Source organism: Oryctolagus cuniculus, chromosome 1 (genome assembly GCF_051225735.1).
Source record: "Oryctolagus cuniculus isolate XC-2025 breed Fujian yellow rabbit chromosome 1, ASM5122573v1, whole genome shotgun sequence".
NCBI classification, from domain to species: Eukaryota; Metazoa; Chordata; class Mammalia; order Lagomorpha; family Leporidae; genus Oryctolagus; species Oryctolagus cuniculus.
Window position 1 is genome coordinate 1,439,364 of NC_142867.1, and position 11,891 is coordinate 1,451,254.

The following is an 11,891-nucleotide window of genomic DNA, read 5'->3' on the forward strand; positions in this document are numbered from 1 at the left end:
GCTCCTCTGCCCTGGGTGGCCCCTCGGTTCTGTGTGCAGGGTATGTGTGTGTGTGTGGGGGGGGGTCCTGTAGGTCCTGGGAGGCCTCAGAGGTGGGAGGAGCTCCAGACGGTTCCAGGACACCCTGAGGGTGGAGTCTCCAGGGCCCTGGGAGCCCTTGGGCTTTCCTCCTGCTTGGGGGGGGGGTACACTCTGGGGGCCTCCCTCCTGCCAACTCAGGAGCCCCGCCCTTCCCCAAGTGCAGCGAGGGGAAGCAGAGAGGCCAGCATGGGGCACAGGGACAGCCCTGGGCACAGGGCCTGGCCGTGGAGCAGGCGCTGCTCACCAGCCATGGCTCAGGCCCGAGATGGTCCCTACTTGGATGCCTGGTGCTCAGAGCCCTGGGCAAGGGGCTAACTGGGCTCCCTTCCGTCCCCTCCACCTCTCTGGGACCGCGTAGGACACCCCCTACCCACAGGGTCTTCTACCAGATGTGCCAGGGGAGGCAGAGAGGTGAGGCGTCTGGAGAAGACTAAAGTGAGAAACCAAGGAGCGTCCTGGATGGAGGTGGGGGGATGTAGGAGGTGATGCCAGGGCCTGGAGGCCGCCGCGGCCATGAGCCTGGGCCCTTTCCCAGGAGAGCAGGCCCAGGGCTTTCCTGCCCTGCCGATCCGCCCCTGGCTGCCTGCATCCTGCTGAGGGCCCAACTCCCCCGGGCGGAGCAGGGTGGAGGTGCGGCAGAGCCACGCGGGCCATTGTTTAGAGAAGAAGGCACACTGACGTCAGCCCGGGCGCAGCGCTGCCCCCGCTGCCCGGACTTCCTGCCCCCGGCTGCTGCCGCAGACTTCGTCCACCTTATTTGGGGATCGAGCTGCGCGCTGCCGTGTGGCCCGGGGTCACGGCATGGACATGCAGACTCAGGGCGGAGGGCACTCTGACAGCCCTCGCCGGGACTCGGGGCTGCGGCACTGCAGCCAAGGGAAGCTTTCCCGGACCCACTCAGTCCTCCTCCCTCGCCATCCACCTGCGCCTACCAGGGTCTTCGCTGCCTCCACACGTCTGCACCCAGCGCTCACCCAGCCGTCCCCTCTCCCTCCAACTGAGCACTCAGCCATCCCCCACCCTTCCATCCCTGCATCGCCCACCCCTCCACCCCTCCACCCATCCGTCCATCCATCCACCCATCCATCACCCATCCATCCATCCACCCACCACCCATCCGTCCATCCATCCACCCATCCACACATCCGTCATCCATCCGTCTATCCATTACCCATCCATCCATATATCCTGCATCACTCATCCATCCATCCACCCATCCACCCGTCTGTCCATCCACCCATCTGTCCATCCACCCATCCACCCGTCTGTCCATCCACCCATCTGAACATCCACCCATCCATTCATCTGTCCATCCATCCCTGCACCGCCCATCCATCCATCCACCCATCCGTCCATCCACCCATCTGTCCATCCATCCCTCCATCTACGCATGCATCCATCCGTCCATCCATCCATCCCTGCAACGCCCACCAATCCGTCCATCCATCCACCCATCTGTCCATCCATTCATCCGTCCATTCATCTGTCCCTCCCCCTAAACATGCACTCATCCTTCAACCCAGCCTTCATTCCCTGCCCCATCCAATACCCACCACTTCATACTCCCAAGCACCCATCCCTCCTTAGCCCCACCCACTCAGAAGCCTGTCCAGCCAGCCAGCCACACACCTCTCGGCCTCCACACATGCCCACATGGACCCGTTCATCCCCCACTCACCCCCCAGCTGTCTGTATTTCCACAGTCATCCTACCCCGCATCTATCTCGTAACTCATTCTTCTACCCACCCCCTCATCCTCTTTCCAGGTCAGCTTCATCCCACCTATTCATCTACCCATCTACAATCCCTCCTTACACACATCCATCCATCCATCCATCCCCCACCCATCCATCACTCACCCATCCACACATCCAGCCATCCATCCATACATACATCTACCCATCCATCCATCCATCCATTCATCATCACCCACCCATCCCCACCCATCCATACATCCATCCATCCATATGTACATACATGCATTCATATGTACATCTATATTCACCCATCCATCCATTACCTACCTGTCCACACATCCATCCCTCCACCCCCCACCCATCTATCACCCAGCCATCCACACATCCATCCATCCATATGTGCGTACATCTATATCCATCCATCCATCCATCATCATTCATCCATCACCTATCCACCCACCCACACATCCATCCATCTGTTCACCCCAACCAACCACTAACTCACTCATCCCCTCATCCTTCTGTCTGCCAAGCCACTTATCTACTTACCCAGTTTTCCTTTTTGTCTGTTGGTCATCCCATCACCACGTACCCATCCATGCAGTCCCCCGATCATGTCTGTGTGCCCAGAGCAATCAATCACATCATTCCAGCCAGTGACCCTTCCTTCCGATTATCCCTTGATACATTCATCTCTCTTTGTACAACCTCCTTATCTAACCAATGACCAGTTAACCCATTCTTCTGCCATCACCCCTCCATCATCCGTCCATACACCCAAACACCTATCTAGGCATCCATATATCCAGCCTCACCCAGCCATTACCCCCATCAGTACACGCACACATACATTTATCATTGGAAGCCTTTTGCTAAGAAACTTCTTGATAGATTCCTTAGCCAAGAAAACAATGCTGCCCCGTCTCAGTCCCTCCTGAGTCACAGCTGAGCCCAACGCAGCCATGGAGCTCTTTGGGGACTTCTCTTTCCTATAACGGAGATGAGTAACACATACCAAGAGCATGAGGAGGGCTGGCGTCCCACGGCTGCTGGGATGGGGAAGGGTCCCTCCTGGCTCCGTGGGTCTTAGAAAATCGCCTCCATCAGTGGGTCATGAGGGGTGATAGTATCGTGCATCAGGGTACGCTGCCTCTCAGGATGTCCACATCCCACCCTGGACTTCCGGTTCAAGTCCGTCTCTTCTGCTTCGGCTCCAGCTTTCTGCTAATGCCCCTGAGGGGCAGCAGGTGACAGTAGTTCAAGAGCTCAAATCCCTGCCACCCACGAGGGAGACCCGGATGGAGTTCAGGGCTCCTGACTTCGGCCTGGCTGTGGCAGTCATTTGGGCGGTGAATTAGCTCATGGAAATCCCGTCTCTTTCAAGTGGATGAAAGAGGAAATATAACTGAACATTAAAAATTAACCAAGTGGGTCCCCAGACGTGCTGCGAGGGTTGGTAGGGAGAAGGAGCATGCCTGAGACCTTGGAGTGCTGCTGAGAGGTGAGTCTTTCGGGTTTTTCTTCTTCAGAGGTTGAGCCGAACCCTTGAGCCCCAAACAGCGTCTGGAAAGCGGCCCCGAGCGGCGGTCTCCCTGGGGAGGGAGGATGGAATCCCAGCAGGGACAGCTAGGGGACCCGGCAAGGAGGTTGGCGCAGCTTTGCCAAAATGGCCATAAGTGTGGCTGAAGGGGAAGTGGGCGACTGTGAGGAGGGCCAAGGGGTCTCCCAAGCCAGGCCAAATGGTTGATTGCCACTGGGACCCCTGGGGCTGTCTGGTGGACAGAGGCAGGGTTCCTGGAGGAGCCTGGACAGAAGGCACAGCTGTGGGTGGGGGCAGAGGGGAGTGGGTGCGCAGTGACCTCCACGAGGGGCAGTTGTGTGGAGAACAGGGTGAGCCTTGGAGCCCCGCTGCGTGTCGGGGTTGTGCAGGAGGCCCTGCTGGGTGCACCTGGCTGGCAGGTGCCGGATCTTTCTCGGTGCACCTGCGTCTTCCCTGCTGCCTCCGCTCTGCGCTCTGCATCTGCCCTGAGCCCTTTTCCTGGCCCACGCCCGCAGCAGCTCAGGCCAGCTTGACCCTCCTACCCAGCCCTCACCCCAGGCCCTGCCCCTTCACTCCCCCCAGCTCCCTCTCCTCCCTGTTCCCGTCTCCATCCCACACTGGTGCAGGAGGGGCCAGGGGTAAGGGAGGTGGTATTCCCACTCCGTGGACAGAGGGCAGCAGGAAAGACCCTTGGAGATAAATCCTGACCCCTGGACCAGAGCCACTACCCCCCAAACCTGCGCTCGGGAGCTCCGCAGAGCATGTGGGCCTGGGCAGCCAGCCAGGCCTGGTGCTTATCCTGGAAGCTTTGAACTTGGGCAAGGGCTGCCGGATGGGGCAGGGCCAGGCTGGCCCAGGAGGACTGGGCGGAGCGTAGAGCGGGTCCAGGCTCCCCGGGCCCAGCGGGCTCCAAGAGGGGCCTGGTACCCCTCCTGTGCTGGGCGGGCTTCCTCTCGGGCCTGGACGCTGGCCCTCCTTGCAGACGGTGGCGTCAGCGTCTGAGAGCTGGCGGGTGTCCTGGCACCTGCCCCATCCTGTTCCCGCTGTGATCCCGGCCGTGCTGGGTCGAGGGAAGCAGGCAGGGCTGCAGGTGCCCAGGGGGGTGGGCCTGGGGTGCCTCTGCTCTGTGTCGGGGCCAAGCTGCCCCCGGTGGGGAGCACACCTCTTGGAGCCCAGCGGGGGCAAGCAGCAGGTGTCCGGGAGATGCCCGATGAATAAACGGGGGCTGAATGAGGTCCCAAAGCGAGATGGCCTTGGGGCAGGGGGCGTGGGGCAGGATGCTGGGGCCTCTCCGAGGGGGGGCCCTGGGGATCCACATGAGAGGAGCTGGGCTCCTGCTGTGTGCTCTACCCCACCACGGCCAGCCTCAGGCCGCCCAGGGGCTGCGCCTTCCAGGCCTGACTGCCATGGCAGTGGAACTTCCCCATGTGGCCCACTGAGGCCTCCTGGGGGTCAGGGCCACGGCGTGCAGTGGCCACCCTTCCCCACGGTCCACCCAGGCTCCCCGCTGGCTAGCAGGAGGTCAGAGGCGCAGGCACCATCCTCAGACAAGCTCCACCCACGGCTCCCAGCCTCCGGGTTCTGGGCAGGGCCACAGTGGGGGCGTGGTCCTCGGGTGAATGGGCAGGGGAGTGCAGGGTGCGCCCTGTCCAGCAGCCTGGACAGTCGGCCCCTCGGCCCCGTGGAGCCATGCCTCCCAGGGGCTGCCCCAGGCCAGAGGGTAGGGCTGACGTGGAGGGTTCAGTTACACTTGACAATGGCAGCGGCGGGCAGGTGGAGCGCCATCCCTGGAGGCGGACATCCAGCCAGGGTCAGGAGCCCTTGATGATCTGATGCCCCCATGTGGGACAGGACGAGGCCCCAGGCAGCAGGTGCGGCTGGATTTGGCTCTCTGGAGGGTGGGCAGGGTGGGGCCTGGTGGATGTGCCGAGCCCAGGGGTTCATAAGAAGCCTGGAGGGGGCTCACCAGGGTGGTGACAGCTGGCTGCAGGGGACTGCAGGGGCTGGGGAGGGGGCGCAGGAAGGGAAGGGGGGTGTGAGGGGGCACCAGGCTGACTGTGGGTGGAGTTCTGGGTTCAGGTTCAGTGTGGCCCTGGGCACGGCCTCGCAGTGGAAGGAGGGAGGCCCTGCCCCGAGCTGGGTCTGGCTTCTTGGCTGTGTCCAGGCTTCTGTTTGTATTCTGCCCATGAGGCACTTGATCTAGAGGGGACATGGGCCACAGCGCAGGCCCAGGAGCTAGTGACCGTCACAGTGCGGGGCAGGAGCCGGAGGGTACCAGGTGGGGCCGAGGGTGGGAGCCGAGTGCCCTGGACAGGATCCCTGGAGCTCCAGCAGGACCCCGGGGGCGACGCCCAGCAAGGCAGGGTCCTGGGCCCTCCGCCTCCTGCCCTTGGTAGAGGAGCAACGCCCGGTGCCAGCCGGCCGCCACTCTGCCTGTGTGGCACCACATCCCCACCGCCAGGTTTCCCGGGAGCCCTGAGAACACCAGGGAGTCCTTGTCCCCTTGCAGCCCAGGAGGTCCTCCCTGCCCCCCGAGGGTGAGGGCCCTGCAGGAACAGGGGCCCCCCGCCTCCTCGCAGTGCAGCCGGGTCGGGTTTGGTCCTTTGAGCTGGGGCTGCGATGGGAGTGGGCTCCCTACCGCCGGCCCCCTGGCCATCTCCCTGTGGGTCTCTCACGAGCCTGGGGTCCCTTTGATCTTGGAGACCATGGAAACTTCTGGAAGACCTGGCTTCTTTACTGTCAGTAGGTGGGTGCATCCTTGCTAGAAGGAGACTCTTCAGCTGTCCCTGGAGGAAGGGGGAGGGGTCGCTGCCATCAGGGGGCTCCGTGTGCTGGGGGACCCATGGGGGATGGCGTGGCTGGGGCCGTGTGTGTCAGGATGGGGCCACAGGTGCCGGGCAGGGTCAGGTTGATCCTGGCTGAGCTGGAGCCACAGCAGGACCCTTGGCGGGGGGGGGGGGGGAACATCTCCCAGGGGAGGGGTGACACTGGGAGCTCCCCAAAGGCTCGGTGACACAGCGGGAGGGGCCAGTAGGGGCGGGGCCTGGACAGGGTGGGCAGTTTGTCTGCTTCAGGAAGCAAAGGGGTCTTGAGCTTTTAAAAGTTTTTATTTTCTCATTTGCTTGAAAAGGAGAGAGAGGGGCTGGCACAGAAGCGTGGTGGGTAAAGCCGCCGCCTCCAGTGCTTGGCATCTCATATGGGTGCTGGTTCGAGTCTCAGCTGCTCCACTTCCGATCCAGCTCTCTGCTGTGGCCTGGGAAAGCAGCGGAAGATGGCCCAAGTCCTTGGGCCCCTGCACCCGCGTGGGAGACCCGGAAGAGGCTCCTGGCTCCTGGCTTTGGATCAGCACAGCTCTGGCTGTTGCAGCCAATTGGGGAGTGAACCAGCGGATGGAAGACCTCTCTCTCTCTCTCTCTCCTCTCTGTCTCTGCCTCTCCTCTCTCTGTGAAGCTCTGACTTTCAAATAAATAAATAAATTTTGAGAGAGAGAGAGAGAGAGAGAGAGAGGGAGGGAGAGGATATCTTTAAAAGACATTTGTTTATTTGAAAGTCAGAGTTATACAGAGAGAGGGAGTGACAGAGAAAGAATCTTCCATCTACTGGTTCACTTCCCAAATGGCCGCAATGGCCATGACTGGGCCAGATCAAAGCCAGGACCCAGGAGATTCATCAACGTCTCCCAGGTGGGTGCAGGGGCCCAAGCACTTGGGCCCTCTCCAGCTGCTTTCCCAGGCACATTAGCAGGGAGCTGGATGGGAAGTGGAGCAGCCGGGACTCCAACTAGCACCCAAATGGGATGCCAGTGTTGCAGACGGTGGCTTAACCCACTGCAGCACAGCGCCAGCCCTGAGGGAGGGGGTGTCTTCCATCTACTTGGTTCAGTCCCCAGATGCCCTTAAACAGTCAGGGCTGAACCAGGCTGAAGCCAGGAGCCAGGAGCTCCATCTGGGTCTCCCACCTGGGTGTAGGTGCCCGAGCACTTGAACCACCCCCTGCTGTGTCCCAGGTGCGTCAGCAGGGAGCTGGATTGGAAGTGGAGCAGCTGGCACTGTGCATTGATATGAGACGGGGGTGTCCCAAGCGGCGGCTTAACCAGCTGTGCCACAACGTCCACTGCCCGAGCTTTTGCCAAGGTCAAGTCCCTTTGGCTGACCCATGGGGGCCCAAGGGCGTCCACGCACGGCCCCCGCCTGCTTCCACTTGCAGACGAACCTCCCAGGGCCAGGATGTGTCCTGGGCTCCCCAGGCTGGCCTGCGTCGCTCCTGGGCCCCTGGGCAGCTGGAGAGGCAGTAAGCGGGGCGCTGGCCAGGGTCTGGGGGTTCTGAACGTGAGTCTCCCGGGCAGAGAAGAGAGCCTGGGGCTGCCCTGGGCTTGGGCCAAGCTGGTGTGGGGCCGAGAGGAGCAGGAAGCCTGAAGGGACAAGGCGAGCAAGGGGCTGTCTGGCCGGATCTGGTGCCCAAGATGCACCGGGAGCCGGCCGGGAGCCGCTCAGCCCTCCGCTCACCCCTGGTGCCCGGTCAGCTGGCCCAGCCACGGACGACAGGTGCACGCACATGGCAGGGAGGGGGAGGGGTGGTCTGGCTGTCAGCGCCAAGCTGAGGTGCAGCCTGAGGCAGGGGACTGGCAACTGGCAGCCAGGGGACTCCGTGGGGCCTCCCACCCCAGGGACGGAGGCCGAGGGAACGTGTCCGAGAGAGCCGGGCTCTGTCCCGGTGCAGATCCTGCCTGCAACTTGGGTGCCGCCTGCTGTCTCCCTGGCCCTTCCCCCAGCGACGTGTGAGGCCCAGCTGGTGGCCCAGAGCTGGCCGGGAGCATCACCCCAGCTCGGCTGACCACCTCCCGCCCAGGCCTGGGCCAGCCCAGGCAGCAGGTCCCAGCGGCTCTCCCGGGCCGGGCTGAGCGGCTGGGCAGCTGGCCCACGAGCCGGGGCTGGCGCTGGGCGTGCCCCTCCGCACTCGCGAGTCAGTGCCCCACGCCTGGCGCCTGGGTATCAGGGGAGAAACGAGCCGGCCATGTGGGACGGGCGGCAACGGCTCGGTGCAGTCTGGGCGGACGGAGACCTGGTGGGTGGGGGGTCGTGGCCCGAGCCAGCGGCCGGAGTCTAGCTCCCTCCCCCGCGCAGCGGGGAGCCCGGCGCCCAGTCTGCTCTGTTCCTGGGTGTTTCTGTTCTCGTCACCGAGGCCCGTGCCGAGTGAATTAATTTCCTGGTGTAGTAAACATTCCGGAAGGGCCGAGATCCTCTCCTTCCTGTCTCTGGGCCAGGAAAATTTCCCGAGGCCAGCTCAGCTGCCCAGAGGTGAGGCGGCGCTGGGAGGGCCTGGGTGTGCGGTGCCCCCCCCCCCCCGCCGGGCCTGGGACGCCCACAGCCGGTTCCTGGGTGCCTGGGAGGGGCTTCGGAGATGGGAGTCCCAGGTGCCATCCCAGCGTGGTTTCTTATATGCGTGAGACCCCAGGGTGGGGGATGGTGAGACCCATGGCCCCCGAGAATCCACTTGACCAGGTAGATTCTGTGGGAGAGGCGGGCCCACAGACGGGCCGAGAAGGCCGTGTCCAGGCTGCAGCCTCAGCACTGGGGGCCAAGCCGCCCCGGGGTGCAGCCTGGGCGAGGCTAAAGGTGGTCCTCGTGGCCAGTTCTTGGGGCTGTCCCTGCGTCTCCCAGGGCCTCTCCTCGGGAACGGAGTCCCGCATTCTGCAACCTAAGGCTTTGTGCAGGGTGGGTCTGCTGTGGCCTGGACGGTCCTGGGGTCCCCAGCACCGAGAGCTGGACCCCCTCCCGCCCAGCAGGGCTTCCGACCCGCCAGCCCCCAGGATTCCCAAAGCTCTTTGGGAGGTATGTGGAGGGGCACAGAGGCAGGGGCTGGGCCAGGGCTGGGAGGGCCATCGGGGGCTGCAGCCAGCAGCTGCACCCCCCGCCCCGAGCTCCCGTGCCCGGCAGCGAGTGTGCTCACGTGTGAGTGCACGCACTGTGCTGGTGTACCTATGTGTTACACACGCACACACACACATGTGCCCTGGCGCGCCGTGCCCCCGGCCGGCTTCATCCGGGTCGCTGCCTCTTTCCCTAGACGTGGTTGGCATTTTTTGCTGCTGAGTTGGGGGCCGTGGTTTGGGGGTGCGGGGGCTGGGCAGTGGGGAGGGGCTGTTTATGCCAGCCGTCCACCCGGGCTACACATTCTTGTGGTTGTCTCTTTAACTTGGTAAAAATTTGGGAAATTTCTAAATAAAACAAAACAAAGGAAAAACATTTTCAGGATTTCAAAATCGGTTCTGCCGCTTCCCCGGCCACTGGACCTGTGGGGCCTGGGGTTCGCCCCTGCCCCTGGAGTGGGGGGAGGGGCATGTTCGGCAAGCCACGCCCCCAGAGAGAGAAGTGCTCACACCAGGGGGCCCGGCAACCCCGCCCTTCTGTGGATCCAGTGTCAGGACTTGGGGAACGAGCGTGACGTCCGCTGCCAAGCCCCTGATGGGCAGCGGGGTGGCCAGGGTGGTGCCTGAGGGTCAGGGCAGGTGGGAGGGGAGGTGGGCTTCATGGGGAGATGACGGCATGGAGCTGGTTCTGGGGGCACAGGCAGGGGTCCAGGTGCTCAAGGGGGTGGGGCCGGCACATGGAGGGCACAGGTGAGGGGTTTGCACGGCACAGGGTCAGGAAGGCTGGGCTGCAGGGGGAGGTTGAGGGGGTGTGGCCTCCCCTCGGTGCCATGGCCTCCATCAAGTGAATGACCACACCCCCAGCCCCTGGTGCTGTCCAGCCCCGCCCGGTGGCACCTCTGAAATGGGGGCTCTGTGGCCTGGCCCATCCTGCCACATGATCCCTTCCCTGCCCAGCCCCAAGCCCTGACTCCATTGCTGGGAGTGCGAGGGTCCCTATGCCGCCTGGGCCTCAGGGCCGGGTGGGGTACCAAGCCCCGGGGATGTCCCCGCTGTGTGGGGTTCAGCTTCCCGCCCCGCACACTGTACGAGGGGGCCCCGCACACTGTACAAGGGGGCCCCGCACTTTGCCGGCCCTGGGGGTCAGGCTGGGGGTGGACAGTGGGGGCACGGGGAGGCCCTGCTTCTGCTGAGTGTGCAGACCCCCTGCCCAGGGACAGGGTGTGGTCTGAGACGAGCTAACCAGGTCAGCTCTGGGGCCATGCCCCTTGGGGAACCAGGACTCTCAGGGGACCCCTGACCAGGGAGCAGCCGGCCCCTGCCCCTGCCTGCCTTCCACACCTGCAGCCTCACTGAAGGCTGTTACTTGCTGAGTGCCAAGTGTCTGTACAGAGGGTCAGGGCCAGACCCCCCCAGGACCCCCTGTGCAGCCGGGGCTGGTGGACGGCAGGGAGCTCCCACACCAGGGTGGGGGTGGGAGCCCAGGCCAGGGCCAGGGTTGCTGGGGGGAGATGGAGGGGTCGCCCAGTCCTTCGAGGCCTCTCAGCAAAGCTGGTAGGGCCTGCTTGGCCCGGCGTCCCCCGGGGGGCAGGGCTGGGTCAGCGGCGCTGGCTGGCACCGCGGGGCTGCCCCTGTTTAAAACAGCCCCTGCTTTTGCCCCTGTTGAATTGTTTCAGGCTTGCCTGGCTTCCTGGAGTGCGGGGTGGAGGTGGGCCACTGGACGGGATGCTTAGCACCAGAGGGGGTCAGAGTGGCCCCTGCCCCAGCTCCTGGGCCCCACCCACCTAGCAGGCCACAAGGCCTGAGGCCCAGAGGCAGGTGCAGGGGTGGAACACCAGCTGGCAGCCCGGCCCTGTGGCTCTGAGGGTGAAGCCGCCACCTGCAACACCAGATCCCACATGGGCGCCGGTTCGAGTCCTGGCTGCTCCTCTTCCCATCCAGCTCCCTGTTGATGGCCTGGGAAAACAGTGGAGGACGGCCCACATGCTTGGACCCTGCACCCATGTGGGAGACCCGGAAGAAAATCCTGGCTCCTGGCTTCGGATGGGCCCAGCCCTGGTCATTGTGGCCATTTGGGGAGTGAACCAGCAGATGGAAGACCTCTCTCTCCCTCCTTCCCGCTCTCTGTCATTCTGCCGTTCAAATAAATAAATAAGTCTTTGAAACAAAAAACTAGCAGTCAACACCACTTGTGCTGTCAGATCCCGGATCCGGACAAGCTGATCTGCCTTCCCGGAAAGCAGGGATCCTGCAGCCCTGTGCAAAGGATGCTGGGAGCCGTCAGGGGCTCCGTGTGCAGCTCAGGGCTGGGGCTGGGGCTCTGAGTCTCAGCAGAGGCCGCGTCCTCTCTCACGGGCTCTCGCCCGGCCTCCTGGGTCTGGGCTCCTGGAGCTGCCGGGAAGGGGCCCGGCCTGGCTGCTCTTGCTGTGGCCAGCTCTGCAGCCGCCCACCCGCCCTCACGGTCTCTCAGCTACAATCCTGCTGTCTATGCCTCAGGCGAGCAGCCTGGGGAGGCTCAGCGAGGTCCCGGGGGGGCCTGTCTCACGGTTCTGGGTGCGCAGGGGCTGGACACGGAGGCCACGCAGAGGCTGCCCCATGCTGTCTCTGCAGCCCACGCACCAGAGTCCAGCCTGCCCTGCGTGGCGAGAGCCTGGGGCTGCCAGCTGGCAGGAAAGCCGCTCCAGGGGCTGTGGCCAGACCCCGC

General features: G+C 63.7%; 1 long non-coding RNA gene across 1 annotated transcript; it reads left to right on the forward strand.

The window, feature by feature from the left end:
* Positions 1-4,955: 4,955 nt before the first annotated feature.
* LOC149128235 (uncharacterized) lies at positions 4,956-11,359 on the forward strand. Its single transcript, XR_016212182.1, has 2 exons — positions 4,956-5,189; positions 11,129-11,359. It is a non-coding gene; the product is annotated as an uncharacterized LOC149128235 (long non-coding RNA).
* Positions 11,360-11,891: the final 532 nt, after the last annotated feature.